General features: G+C 29.8%; 1 protein-coding gene across 1 annotated transcript in view; it reads left to right on the forward strand.

The window, feature by feature from the left end:
- The first annotated feature begins 1,330 nt into the window (after positions 1 to 1,330).
- The window catches only part of LOC148311104 (5-hydroxytryptamine receptor 1-like), a 53,910-nt gene continuing 37,922 nt past the window's right edge, over positions 1,331 to 17,318 (forward strand). The window contains exon 1 of the mRNA XM_088257230.1: positions 1,331 to 1,392. The gene's annotated coding sequence lies outside the window, so the exon portion shown is untranslated. The remainder of the gene's footprint in view (positions 1,393 to 17,318) is intronic.

Below are 17,318 nucleotides of genomic sequence, written 5' to 3' on the forward strand. Positions count from 1 at the left end.
ATTCAAATCCTCATGCACACCCCAATGGTGCATAGGGCACTGCACCATATAAAGCAGTGTTATCTTGATCGTTTACACATGAAGGAAAGGTGATCAGCCTTCCGCATTCGGTACTAGTCCATAGTAATATTGAATAAATATAAGAGTGAAAAAATCACTAAAATTTATTTGACCCCCCCTGAGAATCGACCCCGGGACCTTCAGTACGGTAGCCGAGCGTGGTAACTATTACACTACGGAGGCGGACATATTAGCATACGGTGTGCATAATAGCAAAGTTAAAATAACGTGAAGTTTGAATTTTGTCTTGAGTGAACGGTATTGCTGAAGAATGCCTTATTGAGAGCACGACACGTAGTCAATATTAAAATTTCGTTGGTAAGCTATGTTTAGTCTTCTTTGACAATCGCTAAAGGGAATCAATTTACTCTAACATGGCTGGAAATCTTTTTGGAAGATAATGCGTCCCTTGCGTGGAAAAAATGCATTTTTAAACATGCGATACATTGTATTTACTTTCTACAATTCAGTTACAAAAGTGAAAGGATCGTAGATCGTATTGCTAGCTTAAAAATTAATTCCGTATTTCTGGTACGTTCAATCTACCCCTTACCTATCAGATTTGTTTGAAAGCTAGGAAATTCGTTTGAATGTTAAAAAATATCGATTTTTTAGGAAATTCTTGACAAAGACGTAAACCTTATCCCCCAATGAAACGAATCATTATTGTCTTACGAGTATCAACCATTTAACCAATTGACTTTTTTTAAGATAAAGAAAATTATGAAAATTTGTTTTTAATGAACGTATTTGTGGTTTTTAACAATAAATTATAAGTTTGATGCAAAATGCATTAAAAGTTGAATTCCACAAAGAAATATAAACTTGAGTACACTGTGTAGTTAAAGCGTTATCTTTCGTATAAAATCTCAGCCCTGGAACAGCTCTTAATTTCTGGTAGATTAAGAATTTAAAAGCAAACAAATATATTATATGTTTAAAACTGTTCTCGAAATGAATTGTTGAAAATTTTCTAAATTTATTCATAGTATCCTTAAAAATAAGATATTGATGAGAGTAAAAATAATAAAACTTAATAAAAACATTTCGAATCTCAGAAATTTCTCAATTTTCATAACAATTGTTTTTCCCTTTGAAGGATATTTCAAATGACGTTTTCTTTTGATCTTTCTTCATTACATTTCTTGTACGTAAATGAAATTTCCTGAATACATGGAATCTTTTGTGTTGAAATAATGAAAAAAAATATTAATATCAACATAAATTTTATGCAATATCATAAAATAAATAGTTTAATTTTTTATTTTTAGATTGAAGTTCCTACTCTGGACTGGAGTCAAAAATACTTCAACATTGATATGTATCGAATCGGTAAGTTTTACTTTTACTTTATATTAAACTACATACTTTTATTTTTAATTAAAGTTTTACTCAGTCAATACCACTATTTCTTACTAAGTAAAACATTAATTAAAAACAGATAGATTTTACCACAAAGTGACTGCCGAATCAATAAATGAAATTACATACCTTTATCTTAGCCTGTAGACTCTTTTAGTATTTTTCAAGTATTTTTATTTCGTTTACTGTTTATATCCTGCTTATAAATACGAGGTTAACTACAAATAATATTTTTTTACATGTATTTTACAGTGTTTTAAAAAATATGTTGTATGAAAAAAATTCAAACACAGTATAGTTAAATGAAAAAATAAGTAAAACGCACACATTTCTAATATCAAATTTTCACAATGCTTTTGGAACAATGAATATAAAATTTTCATTATCTTTGAAACAGCGATGCGATCCACAACATTAAGAATTTAGTTGTCAAGAAGCATGCTGTCCGTCATGAGCAATATAAAGTTTAAGATTTTTTTTAAATCTTGGCCGTAAAAGTTTCAAAAAACAAATTATTTAGAAAATTGTAAAAAAAAATCGAGCTGATTATTTATTTTTATTTATCGATTCGGCAGTCGTAATGTAGCAACATTTTTCAGTTTTTTTTTTTAATAATACGTTAATGTGTTTCAAAGCATTCAATATCATTGTTAAGTTAGGATGATGAATGCATCAAAACACGCGTCACAATGAAAATTAGGAAAGAGCCGTAAATTCAACTTGGTAAATGATTTACAATTTATATTAAAAATATTTTTTTTTGCAATGAAACCACTAGAAATATTTACTTGCTCACAATAATGTATTCAATCAACAAATTTAAATATTTGTCTTGCATTATGTAGAATCATAAAATGCTTTTTGGGAATGCTAAATTCGTCCTTCTTCTATTGAAACTTGTCGTCACCTAATTCTTGAAATATGAAATACTCGAAATTTTCTTAACGTTTATTAACCTACCTGGACCTTAGTGGGGGATTGAAAATCCCCTAAAATAACGTTTCCCTAAAAAACATAATTATTATTTTAGGAATACGATCCATATTTTTTGCAGTCTTTTAAATCACACAATGGAATATGCCATTTTTCAAATAAAATATTCCAAATAATCTCAAAATAACTATACTATTCATTGACATCTCATCAAAGATAAAGAAGATTTTTTTGAATTCTGTAAACATTAAAATGCAATTATCTCAGCTTGCTTATTTGTAGGTTCCATTGTTTCTGCATAAATTCAAGGTCGAATAATAAACTGCATTTTTCTTATCATACAAGCCAACAAGCAGTCAATCTGTGAACACGCTTCTGACCGCACGTAGTTTGTTGCAAGCTCTTTATTATTATTTTTAAATAAAATTTTCTATAAATACAACCGGGGTCTCCCAAATACTACCATTTGGAGAATGCGCAATTTTTAGCCACTTCGGGTGGGTAGGGTTAGGGGTTAATTATTCGAGAAACTTCTAGCCAGTTAATTGCCGGGTAATAAATGAGTTGAATTCAAGTTGAACGTAGACATGATAGCAAACACATTTCTTTACTCTAAACTCCAAATTTTAAGTCGCTCTTAGCTACAAATTCAAGAAAAAGACAAAGAAGGAGGGATGGAATTTGTCGGAATAACTTGAGAAAATTCTGACGGGTTGGATTCGAGAGCATTATTTATTTCGAGGCTTCTTGTGCTATAAGTACGTGTTCTGTTGAGCTTATACAACAACAATGAAAAACGTAAAGAATGTAAGAAGTTTAATAGGCAGTTAGATGATCCAAGATATAAAAAAGCTTTTGATGTGCGATTCAGATCTATCTTGAGATAAGAGAACGGTAGAAACCTGAAAGATCCTGTAAAAGGTTTTTAAAGGCTGTGATAATTACATTTTAGTGTTAAAATGTCACTTGAATGGTTTGTACTGAAATAAAATAGTTTTATTTTAATTAGTGCAAAAACTAACCATCTCTTTCTCTCCTTTTTACATGAAAATTACAAATAAGTCCAAAAACAAAAAGTATTTGATTATATTATCATGATAAATTTACAATGAAAAAAACAAATGCAAAAATTATACAAATATTCGTTTAATATCAAATAGATTGATTAAAACATTTAAGTTAAAAATAATGTTTTTTTTTTCAGTATTTACACAATTTCAAAATGTATTCATTCGTTTAGTAAAACTTACACAAAATGTACGAAATGTGATTGGATTTGCTTTTAAAGCTGCTGAACTGCAATTCTAGTATAAAATGCATCTCATGCACTGGTTATATTTTACCAACTCCACCCGTTCTGAGTATGTGATATGCATTCTCTATTTGTCCTAAGCGTTCATGCATTTCGTTGCAATACAAAATTTGAATACATATTTCTTTTGTGTGAGTAAAAATAACTTACAATATATTTGTTTATTTAATACATTGCTGTAAAGTTTTCCTCGTCATAAATGTTGAAACTCCTGTAAAATTTAAAGCTTTTTTCAAGCGCTAAATAAATTGTTGTACTATTTTTAGAAAGTATGTTTTTATAAATTATGAAAAATTATTTTTATTTATTGAAATATATTTAAAACTCTACTTGAGTCAACCCTTTCACTTTTTATAAAAAAACAGTGCCCTTAGTTTTACTTTGTTTAAATATCGATAAAAAATATAAAGGCGTAACCGCAAGAAATTTAAAGATTATAATTTAAGAACATCGTAGCGGTCTTATTAGTCATTAGTTTTCGGAATTTGGAAATCACATAATCGAACTAATCACTCATTCCACTCTCATAAATTCAAATTATTACTTTTCTTGAATGTTTTATAATGTTTAAAATTATTACACCTTGTACCACATAAAGGCCAAATTATGAATTATTTAGGAAATTTAGAAATCCAAAAAACCTAAATTCTAATAATAATTAAATAATATATTGTTTCAAAAATTTTCACCTTTGCTTTCCATTTTTCTTTAATTTTCAAACTCCGCCCACTTGACTAACCTCCCTCTAACTTACCCCTCTCCTTATTTAAAGAACAGTTTTATTCTTATTTTAGTTATTATTCAGACCTGATGATGGAAGTTTAGCTTCCGAAACTAGTACTAACATTAATAAACTCAAGTGGTATAAAACGAGTGTTTCTTTAATCATTTTAACATGTTTTACCACAAAGTAAATGCCGAAACAATAAATAAAATTTAAAAAAAATACAATACATCTTTGTAGGTTTGAATCCAGTATTTATGTATGAAAAATAAAACAAAAAAATCAGTTAATAAATATTGAATATTCTACCCATTCTTTATCCTTCGATGATTTTATAAAATGATAAAAAAAGGATACATTTTTTCAAATTCCTCATTTTTGCACAGTTCGTGCTCAAATAAATTTCGTAGGTATTAAAAACCATTAATCGTGATTGAATATTCTATAATACTGATTATACACGCAAAACAATTGGGACTGGTTCTCTCGGATCAAACTAAGCTCTTTGGGAGAATAGATCCGAAAGCTTTCGTAATGTTTAAACTATGGATTATCCCACGAAACTTTACTCTCGTCTCGTAACTTCAAACAATATCTTCTCTTACTTCTTATGTACACAAACCAGGAGATTTCTTTTTTATTATTAAATTTGAGTGTGCAAACAAGAAAAAAACGCGAGATTCGATTGAAACCGAACATCGCTTCAGTGGAATCGCAAAGTAGTATTTTCATACATATTTATAATGTCTCAAATATTTTTATCGAGTGCTTTATTTTTTGGAATTGATTTTTTAAAGGCTTTTTATTCAGATTACGGAAAATTGAAGTTTCGCGAATATTTATTTTAACTCAAACAATTGCTAGGTGATTGATTTATTTTTAAAACTAGATTTAAAAAAGGTTCATCGTAATAGAGTATAGTGATAGAAAGTAACACAAATACTTACGTATTGTATCGCGAGGGGTTGTTTACTTGTGAATGCTTTATTTTAAACCTGTTTTTTTTAAATAAAATTAATTACATTGACCGCATAAAAAAAGAAATTTGAAAAGATGATTTAAAAATATTTTTTGAAATGATATTTATCATCTCCGCTTTTTCTTGATATTTAAGATGTAGAACGCAAGTTGTTTGAAGAGGCATATGAAGTAAAAAACTCAATAATGTGCAAAGGTAATTTTTAATTTATTTTTACGTTTAAAATATTAAAAAGCTAATTTAAACTGAAAAACGTGAAACCACAAAAAATGAACGATTTGAAATTTGTATGAAAATTATTAAAGAAAACAACTTGTTTTTTACCACTTGAGTTTATTTGATGACGAGTTTCGGAAGCTATGCTTCCTTCATCAGGTCTAAATGAAATATCTAAAATGGATTCAGTAAATTTTGGATTACATTCAGACCTGAAGATGGAAGCTTAGCTTCCAAAACTAGTCGTAAAATAAACTCAAGTGGTATAAAACAAGTGTTTTCTTTAAAAAATTCAACATGTCTTACCACAAAATAAATGCCGAAACAATAAATGATGAAATTCTACAAAGATTTTTTTTAATTGAAAATACATTACTGTTTATAGTTATTGGAAAATACGGGGATTTGAAAAATATGTTTCATTTGAAATTTATATATATTTCTTTGTATTATTTTTTGACATTTCTAGACTTTGTTTTAATCTTTACTATCTGAAATAGAGCCTTACAAATAATCTTATATATAATTCACTTGAAAACTCATTTAACACTTCTAAAAGAAGATCACAAACAAATAATTTGGTGTAAAATCAATTAGCAAAATTTATTAATTAAGGTTTACCGAAGCCTTCTTTACTTTAAATATTCTCGCGTGAAATTAATTAGAGCCTCTGTCACAACCTTTTCACACGTGGAACCTTCAGCTTTAAGCAGTTAATTCATTTTAAAATTAATCCACCCCATCTGAATAGAGTTCGTTCTCAAGTTTCTTGTAGACTTTGAACCACCCTTTCACCCATTACCTCATACTCACTAAACCTTAACTCTTTCAACCCTTGTTTTAAATTCCTTTTACATTTATTTTACATTCATTTGAAGTGTTAAGTATTTTTACACAAATTTGTAACAGTACGGTTGTGCAACTTTGTGTATCTTAGCCATTTTTTTTGTTATTTTTTGACATCTCATCAAAAATGAAGAAGAATATGGAAGTCTGGGCATTTACGTTGCTGACGACCGTCATAGGCTGGTTTAAGTAGTCACTTTACACACGTATAACATTCACTAATTCTACCCATTATTGACAACCACACTGCTCAAATTCTTAGAAGATCTATATATATGAACCAATTTTGAAACATTATTCTTGAATAACTAGAACTTCACTAGAGACATCTATTGGTGAGATGAAAAAAAGCTTTTTAATAATGGGTACAAGTTATTTTTTAAAACTTTTATTTCTTCTTCTTTGTTTCTTCAATTTATACCCTTCATCTTGAACTACTTCAATCACGTCATCTATACTCCATCTAATAATTTATAAAAAAAAAACATTTTTCTTTCTTTTGAAAATAAAGAGGGAGGATGGTCATGACCCTCAGCAATAAGGGCAACGATGTAAAAATAGAATATAATAACTTTCTGTGAAATATTTCAGAAATTAATTGAATTAAAATTCATATAATCTTCAGGAATTTAATATCACATTCGTTTTTGAATCATAAGCTCTATTCAAAGAGTTTTTGGAGATATTATTACTTTATACTCTTTAATAATTTTGAGTTTAAACAAGGTTTTAAGTGGATTTTGAGTTTTCACTCCAAAAATAAGAAATTTATATTGCAAGACTTTTCACCTCGTGTTATATAACCAACAATTAAGTGTACTCCGAATCTATACGACACAATGCTTTATCGCATCGTATTGACAAACTATTATTTTGAACGTAAAGTCAAGTTCACTCCTGCGCTATAGGGATCAGTCCAGAATAATATTAAATCAATGTAAGGGCTTCATATTTGTTAAATAAATGTTGGAAATATTAGGTGAGTAGTTTTATACTAATGTAACCAACATTTTTGGTTAAAAAAATGTAAAAGTTTATAAAAATGAATAATCAAAAAGGAAATGCTTCAAATATAAATAATATTGATAATACAGAGTGTGAACTCAATAAAAATGTGTTCCTTAATGTTTTTCGCGGATACTTTGTAGCACATTTTAAAAAACTTTATAAAATAAAACAACTTTCTTCACAAATTGTTATTTGGAGTTGACGTATTCGCTACGCAATGCACAATAAACAACATTTGGGAGTTTTTTAAATCATATTTTTAAATCGTATTTTCAAATGGTGTACGAAGTGCGTGGAAGTTTTTGGTAAGGGAAGGGTAATTAACTATGAGTATTTAAATGTTTTATAATTTAGTACATAAACCCTGATGATGACAAGGTTCTTGTAAAGACCAGTTGGATAAAGTGTACCAATAAAAGTGGTTAAAACAAAGTTGTTTTATTTAATGAAGTCTCTGAATTTTTTTAATTTTCACCACCCTGTGAATCTGACCCGGAACCTACAGAATGTAATCTAAACACGCCAACCAATACTCCAAGCAAGCAGACTGTTCGACTCAAAAAAATGGTGATAACAAAACAAATCATTTTGAATAATATTTGTGAAGAAAAAATAAAAACGTAGCTCTTAACGGGTAGACAGCTTTTTGTTTACTAACAAGTAATGTTAATTTAACGTTATGTTCAAACCCATACGAAGATTCCTGAAAACATCTGCCAGTTTCATGAAATTTAAATTTTCATCCCCATTCGAGTTCTTCTACTTTATAATCTGCGAATGTAACTTCAAATTCTGAACTCTGTATTTTGTAATGAGCCATTATCGCTGAAAATGTGTGTATCTAAAAAATATGTCCCTCATTTTCTAAAGTTTTTATTTTATGATAAAAAACAAATTATTATGCTTTACATAATATCTGGGATTCTATTTTTTGTCAACATTTTCAAACAAATGTCACTAAAAATGTTAATTGGCTGAGTTTTGTTGAATATATATTTTTTTAAATCTCTCAAAAGTTGTATAGATATTATTTTTTGACATCTCATCATAGATGAAGACGAATGGAAGTCTGGGCATTAACGGGGCTGACGACAACTAGCCTATGACGGTCGTGAGCCCCGTAAATGCCCAGGTTTCCATATTTTTCTTCATCATTGCTGCGATGTTAAATAATAAAAACAATTTCAGCTTTCTTTGAACTGCGCTTTTTAAAAAACAAATACTCAGTCTACTGAAATCACTTTCGAATTTTTCATGAGTTGAATAATACATTCTCCGGGGGAAAAAAATCTCAGCAGAAACACTTGTGTTTCACAGTTAATAATAAAAGTAATTCGGCATTTCGCTTTGAAGTTCGCAGTCTTTTGGCATTGTTTTGCACATCTTGCCGCCGATCCTCATTTTCCTTTTCCTTTTGTTTCTAATAATGTAAGTTTTTTCCAGATTATTATCTGAACAAGAACTGGAATATTCTAGAAAATTCTCTCTGCTTTTCCATACTGACTTTTTTGAATATCAAATGAATACAAAGATACCAATTCTGTGTTCAAATAAAGGGAAATATCTTGCAATCGAAATGTAAATTTGTGGATATGTTTTTTTAAGGGTGACTTTTCTGTATGCGATGTTTCCAATAGATTTTTTTTACGTATAAAAATATATTTTCTTTTCGAATATTGCTTCTATAAACTTACTTTATGTACTTACAAAATAGTTTTTGTTTGGAATCAACACTACACAGCTTTTTACAATTATTGTTTACATGAAAAACGACGCTTTGTAAATAACTTGTTCGGAAATCTAGATTATCTCTAATTAGAAGTTATTTTTTAATTGATCACTTTATTTCAGTTCATATAAATGCACTGTTGTAGGACTCTTTTCATAATAAAACCCAAACTTAATGTTTAAAAGTATCATACTGGTTTAAAACCCAAAGATGCTTTTTGATACATTACTTTTTAACATCTCATCAAAGATGAAGAAAAATATGGAAGTCTGGGTATTCACGGGGCTGACGACCGTCATAGGCTTGTTTAAGTAATCACTTTACACACGTGTAACATTCACCAATTCTACCCATTATTGACAACCACACTACTCAAATTCATTACTTTTATATTATTTTAAGTAATCTGAATTGAAATACATTCAAGTTCTTTTATTTAAGCTGACATTAAGAGGATTATTCTTACAAAGTGCATTACTTTTATCCCTTCAGACTTCACCAGGGCTGCAGGAATATGAGAAATTATCATCGTTATAATGATATCAAAGCTAAAGCTCCGAGATTATAAAAGCAGTTCGTTCTTAATACTTCCTTCCGTAGATGAAATGCACGAGAAAATAGTTGTCTATTTCAAAGAGACGACTCCATCTCTGATTGAAACGGCAATATTTTCTTTAAATTTTCTTCTCTTCTTTCGTAAACCATTGGAATTTTTTCCTTTAATTAAATTTACTTAAAAAATATATATCTTAAAGGTAAAGAAGTAACTGACTAACTAACTAACTAACCATCACGCCGCTTCCCCGCAGGAGTAGGCAGAGAGACTAGAGCGCCACACCACTCGGTCCTTGCAAACATTCTTCGCCTCTTCCACGTTCATGCATCTCCTCATACATACCCGCCGATTGTTACGACTCCTAACCTGACTACTTTCAAGTATTTGGCATACCTGATCGTGCCGTGTTTTTCTCGGTCTTCCTCTGCTTTTTTTCCCGCTAACATTCGCCTCATAAATTTGTTTTATCATTCTTTCCTCACTCATTCGTTCTACATGTCCAAACCATCTCAACACACCTTTCTTAATTTTATCGATAATGCTTATCTCAGTTTTGCATTCCTTCCTTATTTCACTATTCGCACATCTATCATACATCGTTTTGCCGCACATTCTTCTGAGAGATCGCATTTCGACTGCATTCAGTCTACTTTCATCAAAAACAAGTAACTGAATGAGGTATATACAACACTTTTAATTATATTCAAATATTTGTTCACAAATCTGGAATATCTCCAATTACAGAACTTTTTTTTCATATTATTGTTGACATCTCAACAAAGATGAAGAAGAATATGGAAGTCTGGGCATTTACGGGGCTTACAAACGTCATAGGCTGGCTTTGGTGATCACTTTACACACGTTTATTATTAATTCACGTGTGTAAAGTGATTCTACCTCCGCCTAGTGTCCGCCTCCGTAGTCTAATGGTCAGCACGCTCGGCTACCGTTCTGGAGGTCCCGGGCTAGATTCCCAGGGGGGGGCAAATAAATAAAGGTGATTTTTTCAGTCTTATATTTATTCAATATTACCCTGGACCTGAAGCGGAGGGCTGATCACCTTTCCTTCGTGTGTTAACGATCAAGATCCCACTATGTTTATATAATGCAGTGCCCTATGCACCATTGGGGTGCGGATGAGGGTTTGAAAAAAAAGTCATTACGTGAAAAAGTCATTAAGTCTACCGTGTCGAAATAATCGTGGATAAAGAAGAGGCGAAGACAGTTTACAAATACTGAGTGGTGTGGCGTTCTATTCTATTTTCGTACCCCTGCGGGAAAACATCATGATGTTAAGTTGGTTTCCACCACATATTGCTCAATTTTTTTCATTAAAAAAAAGATAAATATTTGTGTTTTAATTATTTAAAAACTTTTCAATTTCATACAATTTCTTTGAACCTAAGCGGCTCATTATTTGAAATAGGTATCAAATTGTGGTGGTGTTGGTGCGAACCAAGAAACTCTGACTTAAGAGACTGCGACACTAACCACGGGACCACAACCCGACAGATTTAAAATATTTTGAAATTAAATATGTATGTTGTTTTAACCAAACATTGAAGCTTTTACAATACCAATCAATCAATCGATCAACCAGAGATGGTAAAATCAACAAAAAAGACTTCCAGATTTTCACGACGTATATTTTTACTCCGTAACTCCACACCACTGTTCGTCTTTGTCAGGATTTTGTTAAACTTTGAGAGGCGTAAAATCTGCTGTCGACTCGTATGCAGTGAAGGAGCTATAATTGGATAGAATGGCTCCTTATTGAGAAGTTTATTTTCTACTTTGCGATGCAATTTATTTTAAAATGACTTGACCCTGTAATCTCAAGTTAAACCTTTTACAGGTTGGTTTAAAAATACTTTGTGTAAAGATATTTATATTATTTTTGACATCTCATCAAAGATGAAGAAAGATTTGGAAGTCTGGGCAATTACGGGACTGACGACCGTCATAGTCTGGTGATCACTTTACACACGTGTAACATTCACCAATTGTACCCATTATTGACAACCATACTACTCAAATTCTCTGAAGTTCAATATATATGAACCAATTTATAAACCTTGTTCTTGAATCACTAGAACTTCACAAGAGACATCTATTGGTGAGATGTAAAGAAGCTTTTTACTAAGCAGAAACTCTTATATTAGTATGTGAGGTCCGAATCCTGGATTATAATCACTCACATGAAAACGCCAGAAAATATTTTTTTTCATTTTTATTATTTAAGCTTATAATTTGACCAGATAATTTATTTACAACATTTTGAGTGTGTCCAAAATTATTTGTGTATTTGGACACACTCTAAATGTTGTGAAAGATATTTATATTATTTTTTGACATCTCATCAAAGATGAAGAAGAATTTGGAAGTCTGCGTATTTACGGGGCTGACAACCGTCATAGTCTGGTTTAAGTAATCACTTTACACACGTGTAACATTCACCAATCTACCCATTATTGACAACCACACTAGGTACTCAAATTCTTGGAAGTTCTATAATATGAAAAATAAAGCCTATAATTGGAGATAATCTATATTTGTAAACTAGTATTTGGACACACTTAAAATGTTGTAAATTATGGTGAAGCATACTTGACGTAGTATTAACGTTTTATAAATTTTTCAAAATTATTTTATTATTTGAATTTTTTATAATGGGCATAACATTTTTATTCACCAGTGACTAAAGATGCGTACAAAATATAATATTTTACTACTATTATTAAGAAAACTAAGATTGATTTTTTTCATGAATACGTTCTTTGAATAGACCCTTTAAAAAGAAAATATAATTTTTATACCATAGTGATAATAAATTGAATAGAAGTGTTTTAACTGTCAGAATGTTATCTGGAAAAAAATGACAGATAAGTTATAATTTCTGAAATATTCACTTTAGATTGGAATGTTTCTGGATCAATTCATAATCCAGAAATACGGAAAAGATAAACAGGATATTTAAAAGTACACTTCGCTCACTCCTTTCAAGAACGTCATAAATCAAAAATCGTCGATTTTTAAAGTTGTACATGTTTTCAGAATGCCGAGAAAATGTACTATATCCCAGCAAAAAAGGCATGTTTTTTAAGAGGCATGGTTGTAGTATAAATCTTTCTCTTTCTTTTCTTAAAAGTTTTTCTCAATACACATTTTTTTATTATTATATAATAACATTTTTTAATTTAATTTGAAAACAATTTCCATACATTTCTTCTTAATACAATCTTATAATTTTATTGGTCCTTGGGTCGACCAAAATCACATGTCGCTCACTCCTTTCAAGAACGTCATAAATCAAAAATCGTAAATTTTCAGTTGTGCATGTTTTCGAAACGCCCAGAAAATGTACTATATCCCAGCAAAAGAGGCATGTTTTTAACTTAATATTTACCTGCTACAGGGCAGAAAGTGTTGTTTTTGCATTTTGAAGAAAAGTTATTGTTTAATAATTTTTTGAAATATATTAAACATTTTTCAAACGGAGATTTGTTGAATGAAGATCTGTTGCACAGTAAAAATTTCAAAAGTGGTTTGATATTTATTTTGAAACATTTTATTATATTCTTAAACTTAAAAAACGTTCTTCTGAAAAATCAAGTTTTTTTTATTTATGACGTTCTTGAAATGAGTGAGCGACTTGTTAACTTCACCGGGTACATCACTTAAGATGAAAAAATATATACAATTTAAAGAAAACCACAAATTTCTCGAACTCTTGCCAGTTAATTAATTACACATCTCTCCACAATGTTTTGCATTTTCTACTACGAGACCAGTCGCTATGTACAATACATTACATCTTTTTTAAGCACTCGCGTTTCTTTTGAAATCGTTAAGAGGGTTATTAGTATCCCTTATTATTTATTGCTGAGCAGTTCACATTGCGAAATAATTTCATGATTGAATATAAAAATAAAAACTCGTTTAATTCCACCTCTCAGTCTGTTAATCTAAACACGACTAGTTTCAAGAATACACGTAAAACATGTTATAATTAACAGGTGAAAATACAAACTGAGGACTCAGTTTGGATTTTCACCTATTCATGAGTAAATCTGTAGTTCTCGAAACTAGTTTTGTTTACATTAATAAACTCAAAAGTAATGTTTTAAAAGTGTTTTTATTTTGTATTTTTCAATAAATACAAATGTTAATGATTGTGAATTAAAAATACCAATGATTAAAGAAAACACTTCGTTTTTTACCACTTGAGTAAAAATTACTTTAGTTTTTACTCAAGTGGTAAAAAACGAAGTGTTTTATTTAATCATTGTAACATGTCTTACCACAAAGTTAATGCCGAAACAATAAATAAAATAAAAATACCAAATCTATTTTTAAAGAAATTCTTAGATTTTTTTATACAGTTGCCAAAATATTGTATTCCCAAAAACATTGTTAAATACTAGAAATGTGTGTTTTTTTCTTTTTAAATATAATGTCCGCCTCCGTAGTGCAATGGTCAGCACGCTCGGCTACCGTTCTGGAGGTCCCGGGTTCGATTCCCAAGGGGGGTAAAATAAATATTAGTAATTTTTTCACTGTAATATTTGGACTGGTACCTGAAGCGGAGGGCTGATCATCTTTCCTTCTTGTGTAAACGATCAAGATAACACTGCGTTAATATGACACAGTGCCCTATGCACCATTGGGGTGCGGATAAGGGTTTTATTATTTATTATTAAATATACTGAGCCACAACAACGTTTTGATGAGTAAGTGACTACATACTATATTATTTTGATACATACCAGTTACGTTTGAAAATGTCTAATCCAATTAAGGGTTACGTGTAGCTCAGTCCTTTTAACGACGTCATATTGAAAAAATCTTGATTTTTCAGGAGATCGTTTTTAATGTATAAAAATATAATACAATGTATTAAAAATAAATATCAAGCCACTTTTTGAACTTTTTAATGTGCAACACATATTTTAGGTAAAACCTGAATGTTTTATTTCCATTTGAAAAATATTTAGTAAATTAAAAAAAATATTAAGCAAAACATATACTTCAAAATGCAAAAACAACACTTTATGCCTTGTAGCGTGTAAATATTAAGTTTAAAATATGCAGCTTCTGCTGGGATATAGTACAGTTTCTGGGCATTCTGGAAACATGTACATCTGAAAATTTACGATTTTTAAAGGAGTGAGCGATGTGATGTTATTTTTACAATTTATATCAGCAATTACAACAGTTTTTTCATCAATATTTTATTTACTTATTCATCTACTTAATATTTTTCTTACCTCTTGTTTGCTTAGCGGGGTTTTTGCAAAAAAAGGTTGAAAAAATAACGTTTATGTCAGGCGCAGGGGAATATGGAATACGAATGATTCCATTATGAATATTTTCCATGTAGGTGCACATATAAATATGTTTATCCTTCACAGTTATAATACAACGCGTACCCATATACTTTCATGCGTGAAACTGTTTATAATGTGTTATTGTGTACATGAAATATTCACATAAACGCGGATGATGAATTTTTCAAAAAGATAAATGTGTCTTTGGTCTAGTATTTTAATATGTGCGGTTTCGCTTATTCACGGTTAAAATATATCACGATTTTTCGCTTATCTAGGTTATGAAGCATACCAAATTATTATTCTATTTAAAAAATATTTCAAAAACATGTGTTTTGTATGTAAAAAGCATTGTTAACTTTGTGGTATGGTAATATAACAATCTCAAGTCCACTGTTAAAAATATTCCCATTGTAATATTTGTATTCTTTCTCTCTTTCAATATATTAATTTTAATATGTATCAGGCTGTAATAATTTAATTTTAATGACCTAATGATGAAATGATTATTCCGAAACCGATAGTTAGAAAAAAGTGTTTTTTAAAGTGGTGTTCGACGAAGTGAACGATGAATGATAAATAGACTGTTAAAAATAACAAAAAACTATTTATATTTTAGTTTTGTACTAACATTACTTGGTGGTTCTGCATTTTATATAATAAAATAACAATCACAATATTTTGAGGGTGTCCAATTACTAGTAAACAAATCTAGATTATCTCGGCTTAGGGGTTTTATTTTACATTTTTGACATCTCATCAAAGATGAAGATGAATATGGAGGTCTAAACATTTACGGGGCTGACGACCGTCATAGGCTAGTTTAAGTGATCATTTTACACACGTGTAAAATTCACCAATTCTACCCATTATTGACAACCACACTACTCAAATTGTTGGAAGTTCTATATATATAAACCAATTTTGAAACATTGTTCTTGAATAACTAGAACTTCACTAGAGACATCTTTTAGTGAGATGTCAAATAATATTCCATATTCGTCTTTATCTTTGATGAAATGTCAAAAAAAATATGAAAAATAACTTCTTTAATTGGAGACAATCCAGATTTGTTAACAAGTATTTGGACACACTCGAAATGATTTTTTTTATAGCAGAGACCCTTTATTTTCATTCAAGATCTAAAACCAGATTATTTTGCATACTGGGAAATGATACACTCAATTGTTATAATTTTTAATTGATCTGTGAACTACAGATTTTTATAAATAGAAAATTTCCCTCGGGATCTATACATGCACTTCTCCTAAACTAGGCTATAAGTTGGTTTATTATCTCATACAATATGTATGGAGGAAGGTACCAAGTATATATGTATTATACTCAGTGCTTATACTTTAATCCTGAATATGTGAAGGGAGTCCCTTGACGTTCCGTATGCTTTCATACATAATAGTAGCATTAAATTTCAAGTTTCCCAGTAGACGTCCCAACATGTTGCACCATTCATTTTATACTCGTGATTATTTAGTGATGTGCTTTTACAACACAACCATTTTCAACACAATGCTGCTCAATACGAAAGAAGAAAACTTTATAATATAACCTACTTTCAAAATCCGCCAGATCGACGTAAGTCGATTTTACAAAAAAATGCAAAATTTTCCGGGTACGTTTATGTTTCAAAGATTTGTCCATCTTTAGATAAAATATTATGAAATAGAAAATTTTCCCATGTTTTAAGATTTTTGTTCAGTATTTAAAAAAAAACACGAGATACAAACAAAAAATGACGTCATCTTGATTTTTGACCTATCCCCACTCTCTGATTAACCGATACTAGTCAGAAGGCAAGTTCCATAAAAATAGCGGCATTTGAAATACAACGCTGTTTTTAAGTATTTTTTAGCATGGTTTTAAAGTATATAAATATTTTAAACAATAAAACCAACAATTGGCATTCCGATAGAATATTAATTTTAATATCTTATAAAATTTGATCTGGCAGATTTTGAAAGTAAGACAGAATATTAATATTTTTTTAATGTGATACATGTTTAAATAATTATATAAATACGTACGAAATAATACAATTAAACAATGCTATTTATTGATTTAGTATTAGCCTTTGTGGAATGACACGTTGATTATTAAAAGTTAAATATTCATATCACTCACTCCTTTCAAGAACGTCATAAATCAAAAAACTTGATTTTTCAGGAGAACGTTTTTAAAGCTTAAAAATATAATACAATGTATTAAAAATAAATGTCAAGCCACTTGTTAAACTTTTTACTGTGCAACA

This window comes from Brachycentrus maculatus, unplaced genomic scaffold, assembly GCF_059751285.1.
Source record: "Brachycentrus maculatus isolate JH-2025_06_01 unplaced genomic scaffold, ASM5975128v1 h1tg000076l, whole genome shotgun sequence".
In the NCBI taxonomy this organism is placed as follows: Eukaryota; Metazoa; Arthropoda; class Insecta; order Trichoptera; family Brachycentridae; genus Brachycentrus; species Brachycentrus maculatus.